The following is a 21,802-nucleotide window of genomic DNA, read 5'->3' on the forward strand; positions in this document are numbered from 1 at the left end:
ACACGTCAGCACTCAAGCACTAACAAAGCTGTTAGTAAAACAGGTAATTCTGACACATGGGTTGGCTAATTTCTACACATACTGCAAGCATTATTTTTATATTTTTACATGGTTGTAAAAAAAAAATAGAAGAAATAGTCCAGGATATTTGAAAACTATGTAAGATTCATACTGCGTTGTCCATAAAGGTTTTCTGCACCACAGCCACAATGACTCATTTACATATTGCTATGACGGCTACTGTGTTGTGTAAGGACACAGTTGAGTAGTTGTAATGGAAGCTGTGTGGACTGAAACCTTGGCATGGCCCTTTAAATAAGCGACAACTCTTATTCTAGAGTTTATGGCATCCCCTACATATATATATAATTTAAATCTTCGAATGACTTTTAGTAAAAAACATAAAGCAGATTTTAAGAATATTAGCAATTCAGTTTAACAGAGACAAAAACATAGGCATGTTTTAAATTGTAAATGCAGTTATACTGCATCTTTATATATTCCATTTATCTAAAAATGCAATTACACTCAAAATTACTGTAAGTCAGCAAAAACTTGTCTGGTGGCCGAACCAAATGCCACAAATAAGCCCTCCTCTATGAATAATAGTCACTCCTATTTTGAATTTCTGTTGGACATTTTGCTGATTTTCCGGATATCAAAGCTTTGTATTTAAGTGTACAGCTGGAGTATTACTAGAAGGACGTAACCACAGTCTAGAAACAAAAAGCAACATGGGATCATTAAAGCATTTTTTTTAAAAAGTGTGTTCCCTCCATATAATTAAGAAAGGAGTTTATTTTCTTCTTCTCCCCAAAATGGAAGAGATAAAAATGCACAATCTCATCATAACATAAAAGACTTGGAGGACAGTCAGCAGCAGATAAGAGATTTCATGAAGTACCTGGAAAACAGAAAGCTAGTGGCAAAGTTTTGATGGAGAAGGGTACAATCACAAAGTGAGACTGCAGTGCAGGAAAGAGTTAGGAAAAGTGCTGGGTTAAGAAGCAGCAGAGTCTGGAGGTAAGAAATGGAACTCAAAATAGAGATAATTAAATTTCTTTATAGAGAACAGAAGACCCAAACTTCTGCCCCACTCCCAACCAGTCCCAATGTTAGTCTTTGTACGGAGAAATGAAAAAAAAAAAAATCACCTTATATTTGAGGAAAACCTGACATGATTTAAAAAACAAAACAGATCCCAGAAGAAACTGTCTTATGTACAAGCTAACAAGCTACCCTGTTACCGTTTCATGGATGCTGGCAGAAAAGATGAGACGGCGGGGTCAGAGACAAAGGACTTTATTACTTCGTGTTTGTTAGCATCAGTTCCTCTTGCCCCCAAATCTTACCAGTGACACAAAGGGTCCCTCATGAATGCCAGCACACAGTTAACTGTGTTACAGGAGAGGAACAAGTTTGAGGCACTTACTGTGTTTATAATAAATGAAATAAATGTGCTTTGTTCAGTGGAAGACGTTATTTCCTTCCTTAAGGCTTCTCACTGTACATGTCCAGGAAAAGAGCAGCCAAACCTATGCCTTCTTGGCATAACAGGTAAAAACATGCAGGGATCCTCAGGGCCCCTGACAGACTGCTTCTTCCAATAGTATTCAACAAACACACACACACACACACACACACACACACACACACATACACACACAGAATGGTATCACAGAAAAGGAACAAAGAAAGTAAAGGACAGCATTTAAAATTTAACATATGACTGTTCAAATTAAATACCAATGTAAGAAGATAGAATTAAATGAAATTCAAAAAACAAAAAATTCACAGGTGGACTACATTTGGAAAAAGAAAAGAGGAAGGGACCCAGAGATATAACCCCCAAATTTCAACTTTCAGAGGAGACCTAGAAAAAGAGGCGAGCATGGAGGAAATACTTCTGGAGACACAAAACAATTAAAGGAGACTAAGTCTCCACACTTAAAATTACTTCCTAGGTTCTGCATAAGAGGAATGGGAAAAGACAGACACCCAGACATATTGTGATATTTTAGATCATTATAGATAAAAAGAATGTCTGACCAAAAAAGAAAAAAATGCAACAATGACAAACAATGAGATTGACTGGGCTTGGACTAGTATTTAGCAGCACTAGATATTGGCAGAAAATGGAACAATTCCTTCAGTGTTGAGAGCATGTTATTTTCAATGTATAATTCTATATCAAACCAATTTTAAGTTTGAAATAAACATGTTCTCAGAGATGTAAGAAACATGAAATTGACTTAGGGTATAAATGGTAGAAAGGGAGTATGAATGAAAAAATAAGAAAACTTAAGAGTATGATAGGAATACTATAAGAAACGGAAAAGGGCAACCAGAATTATGGTTAATGTAGGAAGGGTAGAAGATGTCTAAGAAACCTGTGATCCAACTAAGAAACTATGAAGTACAAATTAGAACTGAAATTTAATTGGACTTTAAAATGAAAAGATTCTAAGCAGTCATCAGAATCAGTACAAGTTGGAAGATACTAAGACCATAGTATGGAAGACATATTTGCTCCAGGAAAAACTATAAGAAAATGAATATAAAAGGTCTAAATAAAATGCAAATTAAAATGTATCATAATTTTGATTAATTGGAAATGAGAAAGGTTAATTATTTTGAATAGTATAGAATGTAAATGGTATCAACTCTGAAAACATGAAAGTACAATTAACAAGATTTGGTAGGTAAAAGGGAAGGAAAAGAAGGAACAAGAAAGGGTGTGTTTGCTAATCTTCATATGACAAATGAGGGAACCAAGAGATGTCATCTCTAGTTAGTGGACAAGAAATAAAAGGATGCTATTTATTGTTACAATAATAAAAGAAGAAGGGGAGAAATGAGTTAAATCCTTACCTATCATAGCAAGAAATGTCAAGACAAGTATGCTGTATGAAATATTGTTATAACATTTAGATATATGAAGGAAAAAAAAAAAAAACCACGAGAGGAAGAAAAGCCAAAGAAATAATAGTGATTGCCCATAGCCAAGTATACAAATACATGAGTGCAAAGACTAGGGAGTGTAGTTGTTCATTTTAGGCTTTTTCTTTCTTTTATTATTAACAAGGAGCACATAACATTGCTGTTATTAAAATACGTATTTAAAAGGGCTAAATATGAACAGGGCTCTATAATCTGAGGTCAGCATAAAGACCTTCAGGGCATCTTTTTACTGGACCATAGTACAAACACAGACGACTTGCAAGGATCGGCCTAAGGCTGCACTGGGCTCAGTAGGCAGAAATATGTTCAATGGAAATGGTCATAATCTTTTAAAGCTCTCTGGTGGTTAAATAAGATTTACTTTAGTATAATTCACTACAAAACTACTTACTGAGGACTTAATGACAGTGAATGAGCTAAACTCCAAGGTCTCTGCTGTCAGGAAGTTGATACTTTAGTGGGGAGACATAATAACTAACCAAGTGACAAATTAAACTTTCCATATACACTGAGAACATAGCACATGGAACTGGTATTGCAGCAAACAGTGGAGGCTCTACGGAGATGGAATGTCCTAAAAGGTTTCTCAGATAAAGTGACTCTGAAGCTCAGGTCCCAAGGATGAGAAGAACACATTATCGAAACGAGCTGGAGAATAAAGATTTCAGGCGGCAGGAAGAGCAAGCACAAAGGCCTAACAAGGGAAAGAACCAAAAGGCAAAAAGGAGCTCTGGCATAAATGAGGACATGCGCTCTGTTTATGAGAGGAATACACAGCCTGTGCCCTCCCTCATCTACTTAAAGCAGTGCCTCACTGCTACAATAAAAACAGTAAAAACCAGCATAAGTCCTAAAATCTGATTTGATTTTTGTCATATGGAATATTACTGGAAAGTATTCACCATTGATTTTTAAAGAAGCACTTGACACAGTGAATTGGCAGCAACAATTAAGTATGTCTGAACATCTTTGCATGCCAATAAAACTCAAGAGGACAATGCGACCTTAAAAAAAAAAATCAAACAGGTACCACTGCAATTAAAAAAAAACAGTGTATTTTTACACAGAAGAACATTTTAACTTCAGAAAAATGAAACTCAGAAAAACAGCATCTCAGCAAAAACTTGCATTCTTGGGACGATGCTATTCTAAGAAATGAAAATGCTTCATTCCGAAAAATAATGCAGGAAGAAAACAATCAAATTTTACTATTCAACATCTGTGTACAGTATCTTATAGAATGATGATGTGAGACAGGGATAATGTTGAATTTCTTTCCCTCATAATGTTGTAACCTAAGCCCAGACCTACTAGAATGTACATACATTCATTCACTCATTAATTCATTACACAAATATACTTTAGTGCCACCAAAAATTAATATAAGAGCAAGGGCTCTGATCTTAAGGAGAATACAATCCAAGGGGAAAGAGAGGCCTCATGCAAGTATACACAACAGTTCAGATCATCAAATATACCCTGAAGAAAATAGAGCAAGATTATGTGACAGAGTACTGAGGAGTCAAAGAGGATGAATTAATTTTGCCTTTTAACTCTGTATCCGTATCAATCCACTTTTTCAATTAAATTTCCCAAGTAGCAATTGTAGATTCTATCCTATGTTCTCAAATCCTAAGGAGCTTCCCATTGCCTATCTAATGAAAACAATGGGCAGAACAAAGACAAGATCCTCCTGGCCACAACTTGTATCTATGGCCTACGTCTATACGAACAGTCTACACTTAAAGACTCTCTCCGTTTTATGACATCCATGTTCATTCTTTGAGCTTAAATCTCTTGCTTAGACTGTCCTTCTTTCTTTCAAAGCTTGCTTAAAAACTGCTTCTCCCTCAGAAGTCACTTCAAATCTCTACACCTACAATGCTTGTTAAGGCAAGTGCCTGAAATGGAAATTCTCAGCTAATGCATAGCACTATTTAATGCATATATCTGTTCTGTTTATGCATATTGTATTTATGCACTGATTGTTCAATGTCTAGGACCTAGTACAGAACAGTCATTTAACAAAGGTTTGATGATGGCGATAACATACTTTCCTAAATATATATATATATATGTGTGTGTGTGTGTGTGTGTATATATATATATATATATATATATATATATATATATATATGCTCTAAAACTAAATATCACTACATTTAAGTTTCTGACTTCTAAAGGGACTGAAAGCCCACTTTGTGAGATTTACATTACAGGTTAATGTCTCTTTTAAGACCAATTTACTTCACTCTATTGGTGGTCTTGGGAAGAAAAAGAAGAAATACTTTAAATTCTAAGTTACCATCACAAATACATGGTATTTCCCAAAGGAATGGTAGTCATAATTTGAAAGGTTATAATGACTAAATCATCATCGAACATCATCTAATATAATGACTAAGTCATCATCTAACATCTAACATCATCTAATTCATGTTAATTTCACATGCAAATATGGAATCTAGATCTAAATCATCAACGATGTTTAATCAGAATTTTAATATATGCTGCAATAATAAAGAAGTATAACTCACAATCTCCACCTTTAAGAAGCTTCTTAGAGAAATGAACAGAAACACACTAACACATAAGTAAATACATTCAGCTGACCCTTGAATGACATGGATTTGAACTGCAAAGATCCACTTATATGCAAATTTTTGGATATAATACAGTACTGGAAATGTATTTTCTCAATAACATCCTCTTTTCTCTAGCTTTATTGTAAGAATACCATATATAATACATGTTACATATAAAACATTTGTAAGTCGACTCTTTATGTTATAGGTGAAGCTTCCTGTCAACAGTACGCTATTAGTAAAGTTTTAGGGGAGTCCAAAGTTATGCACAGATTTTCAACTGTGTGGGGGTCAGTCCCCTAACTCATGTGTTGTTCAAAGATCGACTATATATTAAAAAAAGAATGCAGATTTTAAGTGCCATATATATATATGTAGAGGAGAATGAGATCACAGATTAGAACAGTTGTATAAAGTGTGAATGTGAAAAATTCAAAGAGAATGGAAGGACTAAAATTATAATCAAAAGGATAGGAAGAGAACATTAAGGTAGAAAATGCACTATAAACAAGGACTACCCAGTCTGAAATGTATATTATGCATTTCAAATAACAGAATATAAGCTTCATGTTCGAAACTAAGGAGAGATTGGAAGCTTTCTTTCAGTAGAAAGATAAATAGGACCTTGATTTTATTCTATAAACAGTGAACAACTATGAGTGTTTTGAAAAAAGTGGATTATGTAAAATACTAATTTAAAAATCAGGATCTGGCAACAGTGTGTACAGCATATTGGAGGGGAAGAAAATAAATGGAAGGCACTTAGAATGTTACTATACTGGTCTAATTGGGAAAATATATGAGGCTATTAAAATAGTACATAAATAAATGATGACGTATTTCTTACACATTCTCCTTTGGAACCTAGAGCACCAAAGTAATCAAAAAATTTTCTAGACAGGTTGCTTCTACTTAAGGATATATCTAGCTGTAATACAGAATTGCAGGGAAGCCAAGCAAATTATACTTTCTCAACACAAATGCAGTACTTTGAGAAAATTTAATACTGACAGGGTAGATGGGGCTTTTTTTCTGTTGGGTGCAATTCAGTAGCAAGAGCATCAGTGAACAGATCTGTCTGTCATTAAAAATAATTCAGTGAGCCTGAGAAATACATATTTCAACATTAATGATATCTACTCAAAGTGAAAAGGACTCCTTAGAGGGAATGTGTGTCAATAACATAAACTGACTTCTATAAACTTGACTCCGTTATCCCTCAGCCCCATATTCCAACTCCTTAATGCTTAATAGGTAAATAGAGAAATCCAAACTAATAATGGCAAAGAAATTCACTGGATTCTTGCATATGTCTATGTCAGCTTAGACTAACAACCAAATTAAGACCTCACCAGTCCTCACTTCAGACCTCACTGCCATCTGAAATTCAAAGTTGACGAGCACAAAAGCTACAAGCACTTAACTGTTACCTAAAAAAATATTTTTTTGTTTTGGTAGTTCACAGGAATGGAAGAGGCCCAATTTTACCAATTCAAAGGACATTCTAAATTGTTCTAATATACTCAAATGCAGCCTGAAGAGGGCACTCAAGTTGCATCAAAGCATCCAGGAAGGTTTAGGCAATAGCCGCAGGGCATGCTTCTGTTAACTCCGTTATATTAAGTCTTCTCAATTTTTTATTACAGGAACAAGAAAAAATACCACTTAATCCAAATATCGTAACTTTTTAGTATTATAACCCCTTTTAAAAGGTTATGTAAAACTAAAAGGGATTATTAATCTGTAGCTGTAGATATTTAACATATTTCCCATGATGAAAGTAATTTTTATCTTTAATGTCCTTGAAGGGATTTTTTTAAGAAACATGGTTTCTCTTTTTAATGTTAACCAAACTTTCTAGAAAGTAACAGATTCTTATCAAAATCTCAATGCATGCCTTTTAGAGTGATATATTTATGACAACTTATGTCTGTATATAAATCTATATTGCAAAGTTATTCCAAAGTATTTCTTCATAAAACCCCTAATTAATCAATTTTTATACATAATGATATATGGAGACAGATCTGGTTGAGTAGAACTGCCTATTACGTATGGTTCTGATACCCTGAAGAGAAAAACAAACAAACTGGTAAACAGCGCCCTGTACAAACATTTTTACAGGGTGATTTTTCTCTGGCTGTGCTATACACACCTAGGATTCTACTAAATATACTGAAATGTACTAATAGACCCAAAGCTTCTGAAGAGTTGAGGTACCAACAGTTCACTACTACACTGTAATTGACTTGGCATAATTCACTACTTGGTGAACATGTTCCATGTTTCCTATGCATTTTTTTTTTCTTTCTCAGTCCTAAGTAGATTACCTTTCCTTAGAAAATAACTCTAACATGAAACATGTGATTCTGACACATATCTCAAGGCAAAAATGTATATGGATACACGATATATATATATATATATATATATATATATATATATATGCATATGCATAGTTACCAGTTTACAACTCAGTAAACTTTTTGCTCTCTTTTAAAACTGGTAACAACAGGGGCTCCTGGGTGCCTCAGTTGACCACTGACTCTTGATTTTGGCTCAAGTCAGGATCTCATGGTATGTGGGATCAAGCCCTGCACTGGGCTCCTGATATTCTCTCTCTTCGTCTCTCTCTCTCTCCCTCTCCCTCTCTCTCTCTCTCTCTCTCTTCCCCTCCCTCCCTGACTCATGCTTACTTTCCCTCTCAAAATAAGTATTACATAAATAAATAATAAAATGGTAACAAGATATAAATGCTTCAAGGTTGTATACATCAGAAGAAGACTGACACACAATGCAGTAATAAAATGACTCACCCATTGTTCTCAAGTTTATACACACACAGTATAGATATGAAAATTGTAATATATATTTGATCAATATTTGTAGAACTAACAATAAAGAATTAACAGATGAATGAAAAAATGGATGAAGCAATACAGTGTTTGGAAAGTGTAAAAATGAGCAGAAAGGCTTAAGGCCGTCTCAAGATACGTCCATCTATTAGGGAAATGTTTACAATGTTAAATGATGAATACAAACAACAAGTGATCAAGTTCAAAACTATGTAAATCTTGTTCATAATAACTTGCCCAGGAATCATTAAAATATCCAAATTGTCTGCTGAATAAACAAATACATCTGTCATAAAAACTAACAAGTTGAGGGGCGCCTGGGTGGCGCAGTCGGTTAAGCGTCCGACTTCAGCCAGGTCACGATCTCGCGGTCCGTGAGTTCGAGCCCCGCGTCGGGCTCTGGGCTGATGGCTCAGAGCCTGGAGCCTGTTTCCGATTCTGTGTCTCCCTCTCTCTCTGCCCCTCCCCCGTTCATGCTCTGTCTCTCTCTGTCCCAAAAATAAATAAACGTTGAAAAAAAAATACTAACAATTTGAAATCAGGGAAGCATTAATTCACACCTCAAATCCTACAGGATTCTTTAAAAATTCTATGCTTTGGTTTCATGTCTGCCTAATACATACAACCTTGAGAAAACTTTGTCGGAATCAATCAAAAAGGCAGACCTAAGATTAAAAAAACTGTATTCCATGAGATGCAGATTAGGTGTTTTCTACTTCATGAAAAGCATCACCATCATCAGTGACATTTATCGAGGTGTACCATGTGCCAGAACCCTTTTACACATCTACACCCAGATCATTTGGCCTCCACAAAGCCTTGTAATACAGGTACTTGTTTTATCTGTTTCATTTGATGAATCTGAAGAACAGAATTTAATCATCTTAGCTCTGTTCTATGCTCAGTAATTATCAGAGCCAGAAGAGTATGAATTCAGAGATAGTAAGAGACAGGTTACAACTACAGCTAGGCTACATATAAACACAGAGATGAAAATTCAGTTCTCAGAGTATTGTTCCCCGAGCACTTGAATAAAAAATCACCTGGGACTTTTTTCCCCAGGACTTTGGGGTTTTGTTTGTTTGTTTGTTTGTTTGTTTGTTTTCTCAGCAGTTTTAGGTTTTAGGTTTATGACAAAATTGGAGGGAGAAATAGAGATTTCCCATACACTCCTTGCCCTCACACATACACAGACCCTCCCATTATCAACATCATTAACCAGCATGGTATGTTTTGTTTTTTGGTTATTTTTTTACTATGAATGAACATATCATCCAATTCCACAATTTACCTCGGGGTTCACTCTTAATAATACTGTTTATTCTGTGGGTCTGCACTACAGTATAATGACACACACCTATCATTATAGTATCTACAGAGTATGGTCACTGCCCTACAAGTCCTGTGCTCTCCCTATTCTTCTCTCACCACTCACTCCCGGCAACCAATGATCTTTATTGTCTCCAGATTTCTGACTTTTCCAGAAAGTCATGCAGTTGGAATTAAACAGTATACAGCCTTCTCAAATTGGCTTCTTTCACTTAGTGACATGTATTTAAACTTCTTCTATGTCTTTTCATGTCTTGAGAGCTGATTTCATGTCTTGAGAGCTGAATGAATGACATTCCATTGTTTGGATGTGCCAGTTTATCCATTTACCCACTGAAAAACATCACGGTTGTTTCCAAGTTTTTGGCAGCTATGAGTAAAGCTGCTATTAACATCTTTGTGCAGGTTTTTGCGGGGATATTGTTTTCAACTTCTTTGGATAAATACTACAATGAGTGATTGCTATCATATGACAAGAATCTGTTTAGTTTTGTGAAGAAACTTTCTTCCTAAGCAGCTATGTACAATTTTGTATTCCTACCAGCAATGTCTGAGAGTTCCTATTACTTCATGTCCTTGTCAGTATTTGGTGTTCTTAGTTTTGTTTTGTTTTGTTTCATTCTAAGAGTTGTGTAGTGGTATTTCATTACCATCGTAATTGTCATTTCCCTGATGACATATCATGTGAAGCATTTTTTCATATTCTGATCAGCCATCTGTATATCTTCTTTGGTGAGGTGTCTTTCAAGGTCTTTGGCCCATTTTTTAGTTGGCTTGTGTTTTTATTCTTTTAAGAGTATTTTTATATTTTGGATAATAGTCCTTTAGGAGTCTTCTGCAAACATTTTCTCCCAGTCTGTGGCTTCTCTACTAATTTTCTTGAAATTGTCCTCTCACAGAGCAGAAATTTTTCATTTTTTAATGAAGTCTATTTTATCATTTATTATTTCTTTCATGAATTGTATCTTTGGATGCTCTATCTTAAAAAGGTGTCACCATGCCCAAGGTCATACAGGTTTTCTCATGTTATCTTCTAGTTTTATAGTTTGCATTTACAATTAGGTCTACAGATTTTGAGTTAATTTTTGTGATGGGTATAAGGTCTGTATCTAGATTCTTTTTTTTTTTTTTTTTTTTTTTTTTGCATGTGGATGTCTAGCTGTTCTAGCACCATTTGTCAGAGTGGTTGTCTTTGCATCACCGTGTTGCCTTTTGCCTCTTTCATCAAAAATCTGCTATTTATGGAGGTCTATTTGGGTTCTCTATTCTGTTACACTGATGTATTCATCTATTCTTTCATCAATATTACACTCTCCTGATAACTGTAGCTTTAGAATAAATCTTAAAATCGGGTAGTATCAGTTCTCCAATTTTACTCTTCTCCTTAATACGGTGTTGATTATTCTGGAACATTTGCCTCTCCATATAAACTTTAGAATCAGTTTATCATGATCTACAAAGTGACATGCTGGAGGGTTTTTTTTTTTTTATTGGGATTGCACTAAATGTATAGATCAAATTGGGAAGAACTGACATCTTGAAAATAGTCTTCTTATCCATGAACATAAAATATCTCTATTATCTCTTTGATTTTATTCATTGTTTTTGTAATTTTTCTTCTATAGATCTTTTACATATTTTGTTAGTTATCCCTTAGTACTTATTTCATTTTGGGGGTGTTAATGTAAATGGCATTGTTTTTAATTACAAATTTCATGTATTGTTGTGGTATATAGGAAAGTAACTGGCTTCTGTATCTTAGCCTTGCATCATGCAACCCTGAAATAATTCCTCTTTAGTTCCAAACATCTTTTTTTGTTGATTCTTCCGGATTTTCTACAAAGATAATCATATCGTCTGTAAACAGAAACAGTTTTATGTCTTTTTTCCCCCAACTGTACATATTTTATTTCCTTTTCCTTTCATTTATTCCTTCTTTCATGTTCTTCCTTTCTTTACATAGATCCAAGTTTTTAACCTATAGATTTTCTTTCTCTCTAAAGAACTTCTTTTAAAACATTTCTTATAAGGCAGGTCAACAAACTTCTTATAAGGTCAGCAACAAATCTCAATTTCTGTTTGTCTGACAAACTATCCTTCACTTGTGAAAAATAATTTTGCAGGGTACAGAATTCTAGGTGGTTTTTTTTTTTCCCTCTCTCTCAACATTTGAGTAGTTCATTCCATTCTCTTACTGTTTGCATGGTATCTGAAAAGTCAGATGCAATTCTTGTTTTTGTTCCTCCATAGGTAAGGTTTTATACCCCCTGCTCTGGCTTCTTTCAGCAATTTTTGTTTGAGTCTTTGAAGATAATGTGGCAAGGTGTAGTTTATTTGGCATTTATCCTGCTTGGTCTTCCCTGGCTTTCTCAATCTGTACTTTAGGATCTGACATTAATTTGGAGAAATCTCAATCATTACCGTTGGCAAATATTTCTTCTGTTCCTCTGTTTCTTCTCCTTTTGGTATTCCCTTTAGACACGTATTGAAATTTTTACAGTTGTCCCACAGTCCTTGGATAGTCTCTTTTTCTCAGGCTTTATTCTCTCTGCTTTTCAGTTTTCAAAGACTCTGATATGTCCTCTAGCCCAGTGATTCTTTCCTCAGCCACGTCCAGTCTACTGGTAAGTCCAGCAAAGGCAGCCTTCATTTCTGTTAGTGATTTTTTTACATTTATGTTTTAATTTACATTCAAGTTAGTTATCATACAGTGCAACAATGATTCTAGGAGTAGACTCCTTGATGCCCCTTACCCATTTAGTCCATCCCCCCTCCCACAACCCCTCCAGTAACCCTCTGTTCGTCTCCATATTTATGAGCCTCTTCTGTTTTGTCCTGCACCCTGTTTTTATATTCTCTTTGCTTCCCTTCCCTTATGTTCATCCATTTTGTATCATAAAGTCCTTATATGAGTGAAATCTTTTATCTCTAGTCTTTCTTTTTGGTTCTCTTTAAGGATTCCCATCTCTCTGCTTACATTGCCCATCTGTCCTTGAATGCAATCTACTTTATCCATTATAGCTCTTGGCATATTAATCAGATATTTTAAATACCTGCTCTGATAATTCCAATCTCCCTGCCATGTCAGATTCTGATGCTTGCTTTTTCTCTTCAAATTGTGTTTTTTTGCCTTTTGCTATGTCTTGTGTATTTTTCTTGATAGCCAGAGATGATGTGTCAGGAGGAAAGGCACTGCTACAAATAGGCCTTTAAAAATGTAGTGGCAAGGGATGCGTGGGTGGCTCAGTTGGTTAAGCGACCGACTTCGGCTCAGGTCATGATCTCACAGTTCATGGGTTCAAGCCCCGTGTCAGGCTCTGTACTGACAGCTCTGAGCCTGTAGCCTGCTTCGGATTCTATCTCCCTTTTTCCCTGCCCCTACCCCACCTTCTCATGCTTCATCTCTGTCTCAAAAAAAAAAAAAAAAAAAAAAAAAAAATCATTAAAAAAAAAAGTTTAAAAAATGCAGTGGTGAGATGTGAGAATAGGAGATTTGATCTATAGTCCTCTAATTAGGTCTCAGTCTTTTAGTAAGCCTATGCCCCTTGACTGTAAATGTCACAAATGCTTTTCAGGTTTTTTTTCTCCTCTGGGAGAAAATGGGATAGAATGGCTAGAGTGGGATGGAGTTGGGAATTTCTTTCATTCACATGAAACACTAGTTGGGTATTCTCCTTCCCCAGGTCACTTAGTCTCTGATAATACTCCAGCAGGTTAGAGTCCAGTTAACAAGTTTCCCCTGAGAACAGGCTTTATTTAGAAGAACAAAGTGATCTGGTATATTTCAAAATGTTTCCATTCCCCTCCACCTATAAAAAACCCAAAGGACTTTTCTCTGATATTTACTACAGGAATCTGGTCAAGCTCCTGGAGGTAAATCTCAAATACTAAAGGGGCTCCCCATGACTGGGTCCCCCTTGGTTTTTTAACCCTTAGAGTTGTCTGCACTGAGCCTCCGGCAATTCATCAATTACAGTTTAGGTTTCTACCTCGGCACTTGTTCCCACACTGGTTTCTGCTCGTTGGTCTCTGCTGTGGTAAGCCATGACACTCACTGTATTCTCTTTCCCTTCCAATTTTGGATCTCTTCTAGATCTAGGAAGAGCTGATTTTTCAGTCTGTTCAACATTTTACTTGTTGACAGGATGGAGTTGTAACTTCTAAGCCAGCTTGTTATATGCAAAATTGGAAACCAAAAGTGGATTATTTGTTTAAATACAAATCCCTGACCACATATCATGTTAAATTAGTCAGAATCCATTAAGAATGTATTCCAGAACTATATATATTGTAACTAGCTTTCCAAGTATATTTTATGCACATAGAAGTATGAGAACAGCTGGTATAAATGAACAGTAAAAAAAAAAAAAAAAACCCACAAAAACAAAAACAAAAATCAATGGGAGGCCTCTTAGAGGAAGTATTTTCATCTGATCCTGTACTACATTTCCCCCCAAAAGTTAAACATATTAATCTATGTACAGAAAGAAAAACACTATATAAAAGTATAATAATTTGGTATAATAGCTATATAACATTCTCAACATGACCTCTAAATTATGTAATACTAATCTTATTATTACCTTTCTGGCCAAGTAGGAAAATATATATATATATATATATATATATATATATATATATATATATATATATATATATATATTATATGGCATATATATATATATGGCATCTGAGTTCTGAAAATCTGGACTTGTGTACTGGCATTGTGCTTCATAATAATTCCAAGTTCATACTTAGAAAAGTCACATATACTTTGTTTATCTTTCCCTTCGTAGCAGGACAATGATAACTCCTCTCTCAGTGACTGTCATGAAGTTAAAAGCCTGAGACGTAACAGTCCTCACTAAAAGGCAAAGGGTTATGCAAATCTCAAAGTGTTCCTCGTCTACCTTAAAATCTCCTGACTGCATTTTCAAATATCATCATCTATTCCCTCTTACTCTACACGAGGCCCCCAAATTTTCTTTTACTTCCTTCAATAAACTAGGCTTACTCATGAAGTAGAATTTTTTTTTTTAATTTTTTTTTCAACATTTATTTATTTTGGGACAGAGAGAGACAGAGCATGAATGGGGGAGGGGCAGAGAGAGAGGGAGACACAGAATCGGAAACAGGCTCCAGGCTCTGAGCCATCAGCCCAGAGCCCGACGCAGGGCTCGAACTCACGGACCGCGAGATCGTGACCTGGCTGAAGTCGGACGCTTAACCGACTGCACCACCCAGGCGCCCCGAAGTTGAATTGTTTTTACGTGTTCTTCCTTCCTCTCTTCAACCCTACTTTGTCTAGACACAGAGCACAGACACACTTAGCACACACATCACACAAACTTTTCCAGAGATAGGAACAGATATACATGCCTTGTAAATGCCTACTCATCACATAGATCTTATTACTTCAATTATTATTTTGCAAAATAAGCCTGTTTTAGACATGAGTATTAACAGAGAAGAGCAGGGTCCTCTCAAAGATCTCTGTGCTTTTCCTTCATCCTATTTGCGAGACAGGTAATTAGAAGGTTAACTATGTAATGTGATACTATTGAGCTCTTCAACTAAATTCTGAGATGAATGAGAGGTGCAACCAGGTCAGTTTGTTCACATTCTCTCCCTAGCATCCAGAACAATATCTATACATACTGACTGTTCAATAAATATTGGTTCAAAAAATAAATTAAATGTCAGGATCAATATAACATTGTATCATCACAGTAGTATCCAATTCCATGGCGGAAAACCACAACTTCACAAAATAAAGATTCTTTTTATTGCCAGTTCTGTTTAGATTAAGGGGAAAACAAAATAATAAACCCTACTCTGCAGACCTGAAAAATGAGAATTTGAATTTAAAAACTTACATGAATAATGAATATATTACTTCCTTGCCTAGAGTGTTAATAAATACTTCATAATTATTAAAAGGTTTCATGTTAGGGGTCCTCGGTATCAACCCCAAGCTCAGATATTCACAAAAAAGGACTCACAGGAATTAGCATATAGTCATATTCACTGCAGTGAAAGGTTAAGATTTATTATAGTGGAAGAATACAAAATAAAATCAACAAAGAGAAAAGGAATCTGCAATCAGGTTGAGGAAACTAGATGCAAAGGTCAAAGAGTGACTCCCAGTGGAGTCACACAAGATCCACTTAATTCCTTCAACAGTGAGCTGTGACAACACCCAAAAAAGCTGACTAAAGATTTAGTGTCCAGGGTGTGTACGGAGGGCCAATCATGTAGATTCCCTCTGTCTAACACATAGCCAAAATTCCAGACTCTCAGAAGAAAGACAGGTGTTCCGCATGAACCACATTGTTTGGATAAAGAGTTTAGGCACAGTGAGCCACTCTTATCAGTTATGGAATTGTGGGAACACTCCTAAAATCCAAGTTCCCATACACCAATCCTTTCTAAGGTTAGTAATCTTGGGTCTGCTATATGTTAACTGGTTTCTGCACAGGTTCATCACCTATGCAAAACAAATAACAACCAAGTCATGTTGTTCATTGGATTTTACTCACAAAGACAATAATCTACCACAAAGAATAAATCTGAAGTGGTTATAATTGACAAAGCACTGATTGTACAAAGTAGTCACATGGGACCAAGCCTCCTATGTATCTAAGAGAAATTAATTAGGGACTAAGGTTGGGAACCCAATAAATAGTAAGCTATACTTAATATATTAATGACTAACACATCCTAAAATCATGGAAACCAAGGACAAATGCTTAAATATAACATTTTATAATTTGTGAGTATGGATTTATATATATGAATAGTATTTCTGGCATTACAGATAAAATTAACTTTATTTTGAATGCTTGAGAGTAGCTATCAAGACTGTAAGTGTATCATTTTAGCTATAATCTTCATAAATAAAGCTTTCTAAAGGAATAAAATACTATTTTATGCCTACTTGCTTCCATAACTGTAATAAGAAACTTTTCAATGTGTTTTTTTCCAATTATGTAATATTAATCATAATTTCATTCAATCAAATCCTACTTAGTACACAGAAAATGCAACGCCCTTAATTGCATGTGATCTAGCATTGACAAATCATCATCGTATTTGTAGAATAGTTTTTCCTTCAAAGAACTTTTTCACTTGTGTGCAGACTCCAAATTTTCCTACTAAGATTAACTCTGCTTGAAGAGTTCACTTTCCTTGTCAGATAATAACAACCAACTAACAACTTCTAAAAAATGTGCAGATCGACCAGAAGAGGAAACAAAACTATTCATCCTTGTAGCATAACTAGGATAAAAAGTAGACTACAGACTGTAAAATATACAAAAGTAGGAAAATCAACATCTGCAACCTCCTACCCATCCAAGAATGGGAAGTAAGGGTGGAGACCATGGAAAAGGAGGGGAAGAGAAATCCTAGCAGTGGTGAAATGCAAAACAGAAAAATCACGCAAAGAAAGAAAATATCTCACCTGAATTAGGAAATATTGACAATAGGTCTAAGAATTGGTGGATAAGACAAGTGGCTGCTGGCCAGTATAAAAGAAGAGGCTTAAAAGTATGCAGGAACCAACATAGCAGTCTTGAGGATGCACTACTCTGGGAAATGAGAGGCGACACAGGAGAGCTAGACAGTACTTAGGGGCTTGTTGATATAGTGAAGGGAGAAGCAAGTCATTAGAAGGAAGGAATGAAGGAAGGAAGGAGAAAACTGCTGTGTTCAACCTATTCCACTTTATAAAGAGAAAAGGGTACCTGAGTTAAAACAAAAAAAATTAAAAACTAGTAGGCTAGGTGTGCCTGGCTGGCTCAGTCAGTAGATCATGAGACTCTTGATCTCGGATTGTAGGTTCGAGCCCCACACTGGGGTGGAGAGATTACTTTAACATAACATAACATAACATAACATAACATAACATAACATAACATAACACAACACAACATAACATAAAAAAACTATTAGGATAACCATCACTCCCACATATACACTATTATTTCTAGTGTAGAAAAGAAAAAAAATTAAAGCAGCAAATAGCAAGCAGTATCCATGCGATGCTACTATAAAAAGAAAACAAACACACAAAAAAGAAAACCAAAAGTGCATGATCCTTCAACTGATGAAAATCTACCTAAAAAAACGACCATGAAGAGAAAAATAAAACACAGTATTCCAACTGTAGCAAGCATCATTAAGTAAGCATTTGAGGATATTAAAAAAACAAACACTTACATTAGAAATTCAAAAACTCAAAAGAGAAATAAAAACAGGAAGATGTTAGGTGAGAGCCGACCAAAAAATCAACAGAAGGAATAAACAAGACTAAACAAAACAAAGCAGAATCCTTGAAGAACTGAGCACTGTATTGCAAGGTGCTCAAAGAACAGAGTTGACTGAAAATGTAATAAAGGACACCACTGAAAAGAATTTAAAACAGGTAAGAGAACAAAAACAACATAAAAGTGAAAAAGGCATGATATCAAAGTTGGACTAAAAAGATAGGATGAGAGACACTGATTTTATGGTGGTAGAAGGCAAGCAGCAATTTCAGCACATGAAAAGAGAACACCTCAGACCCTGGGAGGTATGGGAAAAGGAGAGACATGATCTTTTGCCTTTAAGAACCACACTTGGAGACTTCCTCGAAATAAAAAAAACACACCCAAGTGCAGCTCTCCAAAAACCATTCAAGCACCCTTAAATTACCCAATTGCTGGACCTGCCATCTTCTACCAATGGGCTCTGAACTAACCTTGCCATTCTTCTGAAGCTTAAGGAATTTATGGGAAACATAAATGGCTACTTGGCTTCCATACAAAACATCAATCAACCTTTCTAGATATTTTTCTCAGCCCATTCCCACGGCTATTGCTTCCTGGGAGTAGACAAGGGATATCATGTTAATGGCATGGGCAAATAAGACAAGTGAGACTATCCTCAGGTGCTGCCTAGTATCATGCACACAATTTAATCATGCAAACCAGTTGGGTGAAGTCTACCAACCAGTCAAAAGAGGACATCGGAGGCACTGTCAACCAGTGCCCCTTAAATCATGTAGGTCCTACTGGGGAACCTCAATAATTATAAACAACATTTTTTAGGGGCACAATATGCACTCCCGTGTTCCTCATGTGAAAGTCTAATACTACCTTGTCATCAGTACCATGGTAAACTGTACCTAAGGATGGATAAGAGACTATCCAGTGCTTAGTGTTTAAGAAAGCATAAAGCTTCAGCTCCAACAATAAGAAAAAGAAAAGGCATCCAAATTAGTATGGAAAGAATAAAATTGTCACTATTTGCAGATGACATGATGCTATTCATAGTAAACCCTAAATAAAGACTCCATAAACAAATACGTGAAGTCCCAGCATACAAAATTAATAAACAAAAATCATTTGCACTTCTATACACTATTAATAAAGTAGCAGAAAGAGAAATTAATAAGACAATTACATTTACAAACTGCACCCAAACAAATAAAATATCTAGGAATAAACTAAGGAGGTAAAAGACCTGTATTCTGAAATTTATAAAACACTGATGAAAGAAAATGAAAGTGACACAAAGAGATGGCAAGATGTACCATGCTTGTGGACTAGAAGAATTAACACCGTTAAGACCTCCATACTACCCGAAGCACTCTATGGATTCAATGCAATCCCAATCAAAATTCAATAGTATTTTTCACAGAACTAGAACAAATAATCCTAAAATCTGTATGGAACCACTAAAGACCCCAAGTAGCCAAAGCAGAGAAAGAAGAACAAAACTTGGAGGTATCATAACTGAGAATTCAACATCTACTATAAAGCTAGAGTAATCAGAGATGCCTGGGTGGCTCAGTAAGTTGAGCATCCGACTTCGGCTCAGGTCATAATCTCGCATTCAAGGGTTGTAGCCCCGTGTTGGACTCTCTGCTGACAGCTCAGAGCCTGGAGCCTGTTTTGGATTCTGTGTCTCCCTCTCTCTCTGTCCCTCCCTTGCTCATGCTCTGTCTCTCAAAAAATAAAATGTCAAAAAAAAAGCTATAGTAATCAAAATAATATTGTACTAGCATAAAAATAGGAATACAGATCCATGGAAAAGAAGAGACAACCCAGAAATAAACTCGCATGTATAGGGTCAGTTCATCTACAACAAAGGAGACAAGAATCTACAAAGGGGAAGAAACCATCTCTATCTACATTCTGAAGAAGAAGCTGGACCACTTTCTTACACCTATACAAAAATAAGCTCAAAATGGACTAAAGGCTTAATGTAAAACCTGAAACCATAAAATCCCTTAAGATTACGTAGGCAGTAATTGGTCTTAGCAGTGTTTCTTTGCATCCGAGGCAGGGGAAACAAAAGCAAAAAGAAACAATTTGCACTGCATCAAAATAAAAAGCTTTTAACACAGTGAAGAAAATCATCAACAAAACAATGTAACAAAGTGAAAAGGACAAGGTATTTATGAAACATGTATCTGATAAGGGGTTAATATCCAAAATATATAAAGAACCCTTACAACTCAACATCAAGAAAACAAAATAATCTAATTAAAAATGGGCAGAGGATGTAAACAGTCATTTCTCCAAAGAAGATGTAAGATGGCCGACAGACACAGGAAAAAATGCTCATCATCAGGAAAATGCAAATCCAGATCACAATAAGACATCACCTCACACCAGTCAGAATGGCTAGAACTAAGAAGACAACAAATAACAAATGTTGCTGAAAACGTATAGACTACTGGTGGGAATATAAACTGGTGCAACCACTGAAGACAATAGTACTGAGGTTCCTCAAAATATTAAAAATAGAAATACCAGATGACCTAGTAATTTCTCTTCAGGATATTCAGCCAAAAAAAAAAAAAAAAAAAAACAGAAAACACAAATTTGAAAAGTTATACACACCCCTATGTTCACTGTAGCATTATTTCCAGTAGCCAAGATATGAAAGCAACCCTGACATCCACTGATAGCTAACTGGATAAAGAAAATGTGGTATATACACAATGGAATATTATTACTCAGCCTTAAAAAAAGAAAAAAAATCTTGCCATTTATGACAACAGGGTAGACCTAGAGGATATTATGTTAAATGAAATAGACAAAGAAAGACAATTACCGTATCATTTCACTTCTATGTGGAATCTAAAAAAGCAAAACAAACAAGCAAGCAAACAAACAACAGAAAGAGACTCATAGAAACGGAGAACAAACTGGTGTTTGCCAGAGGGGAGAGGGTTGAAAGGGGTGGTGAAATAGGTAAAAAGGAGTAAGACGTACAAACTTCCGGTTACAAAATAAAGAAGTCACAAGAATAAGAAGTACAGGGAATACAGTCAAAACATCATAAAATTGTAGAGTGGCAGATGATAACTACATTTATCATGGTGAACATTTTGTAATGAACACAATGTATATAAATGTCCAATCACTGTTATATATCTGAGACTAATATAATATTGTACGTTAAGGATACTTCCATTTCAAATTTTTGATGAAGTTGAAAAAAAAAATAAGAACCAAAACACATTTTGGAGACAAATGCAAAATTTCAATATGGACAGTATAAGAATATATCATTGAATTAATGTTAATTCACTTAAAAGTGATAATGGTATTCTAATTATGTAAGGCAGTCCTTTTCTGAAAAGTTGCATACTAAAGTATTCAGTGGTGATATTTCATAATGTCTAAAAATTATAGATATATTTGGTGTTATTTTTTATCTGTATTTAAAAACGTGTAAAAGGAAATGTGGCAAAATGTTAATAATTAGTGAATCTTGGTAAAAAGTAGACTGGTGTCCTTGTACTACTGTTTCAATTACTGGTAGGTTTGAAATTTAAAATATGGGGGGACTAAAACCAGACTTAAAAACAACAAAATGGAACACGGAAATAATATGGAAAATACAAAGCGCTCCACGAATGTTACAATGTCACACTGAGTTCATTGAAAATACTAAAATAGTTGAAATTACCCAATCTGAGGAAGAGACACCTAGCAAGAAATTTCATACAATGAGTAAGTTATGTATATGCCTTCACTTAAAAAAAAAATTAAACTAGACGGAGCTCATCAAGAAGTG

The 21,802-nt window shown here is 35.3% G+C and overlaps 1 protein-coding gene across 5 annotated transcripts in view; it reads right to left on the reverse strand.

The window, feature by feature from the left end:
- Positions 1-21,802, reverse strand: part of TUSC3 (tumor suppressor candidate 3) — a 275,406-nt gene that overhangs the window by 125,395 nt on the left and 128,209 nt on the right. The window lies entirely within an intron of this gene.

Source organism: Prionailurus bengalensis, chromosome B1 (assembly GCF_016509475.1).
Source record: "Prionailurus bengalensis isolate Pbe53 chromosome B1, Fcat_Pben_1.1_paternal_pri, whole genome shotgun sequence".
Lineage (NCBI taxonomy): Eukaryota > Metazoa > Chordata > Mammalia > Carnivora > Felidae > Prionailurus > Prionailurus bengalensis.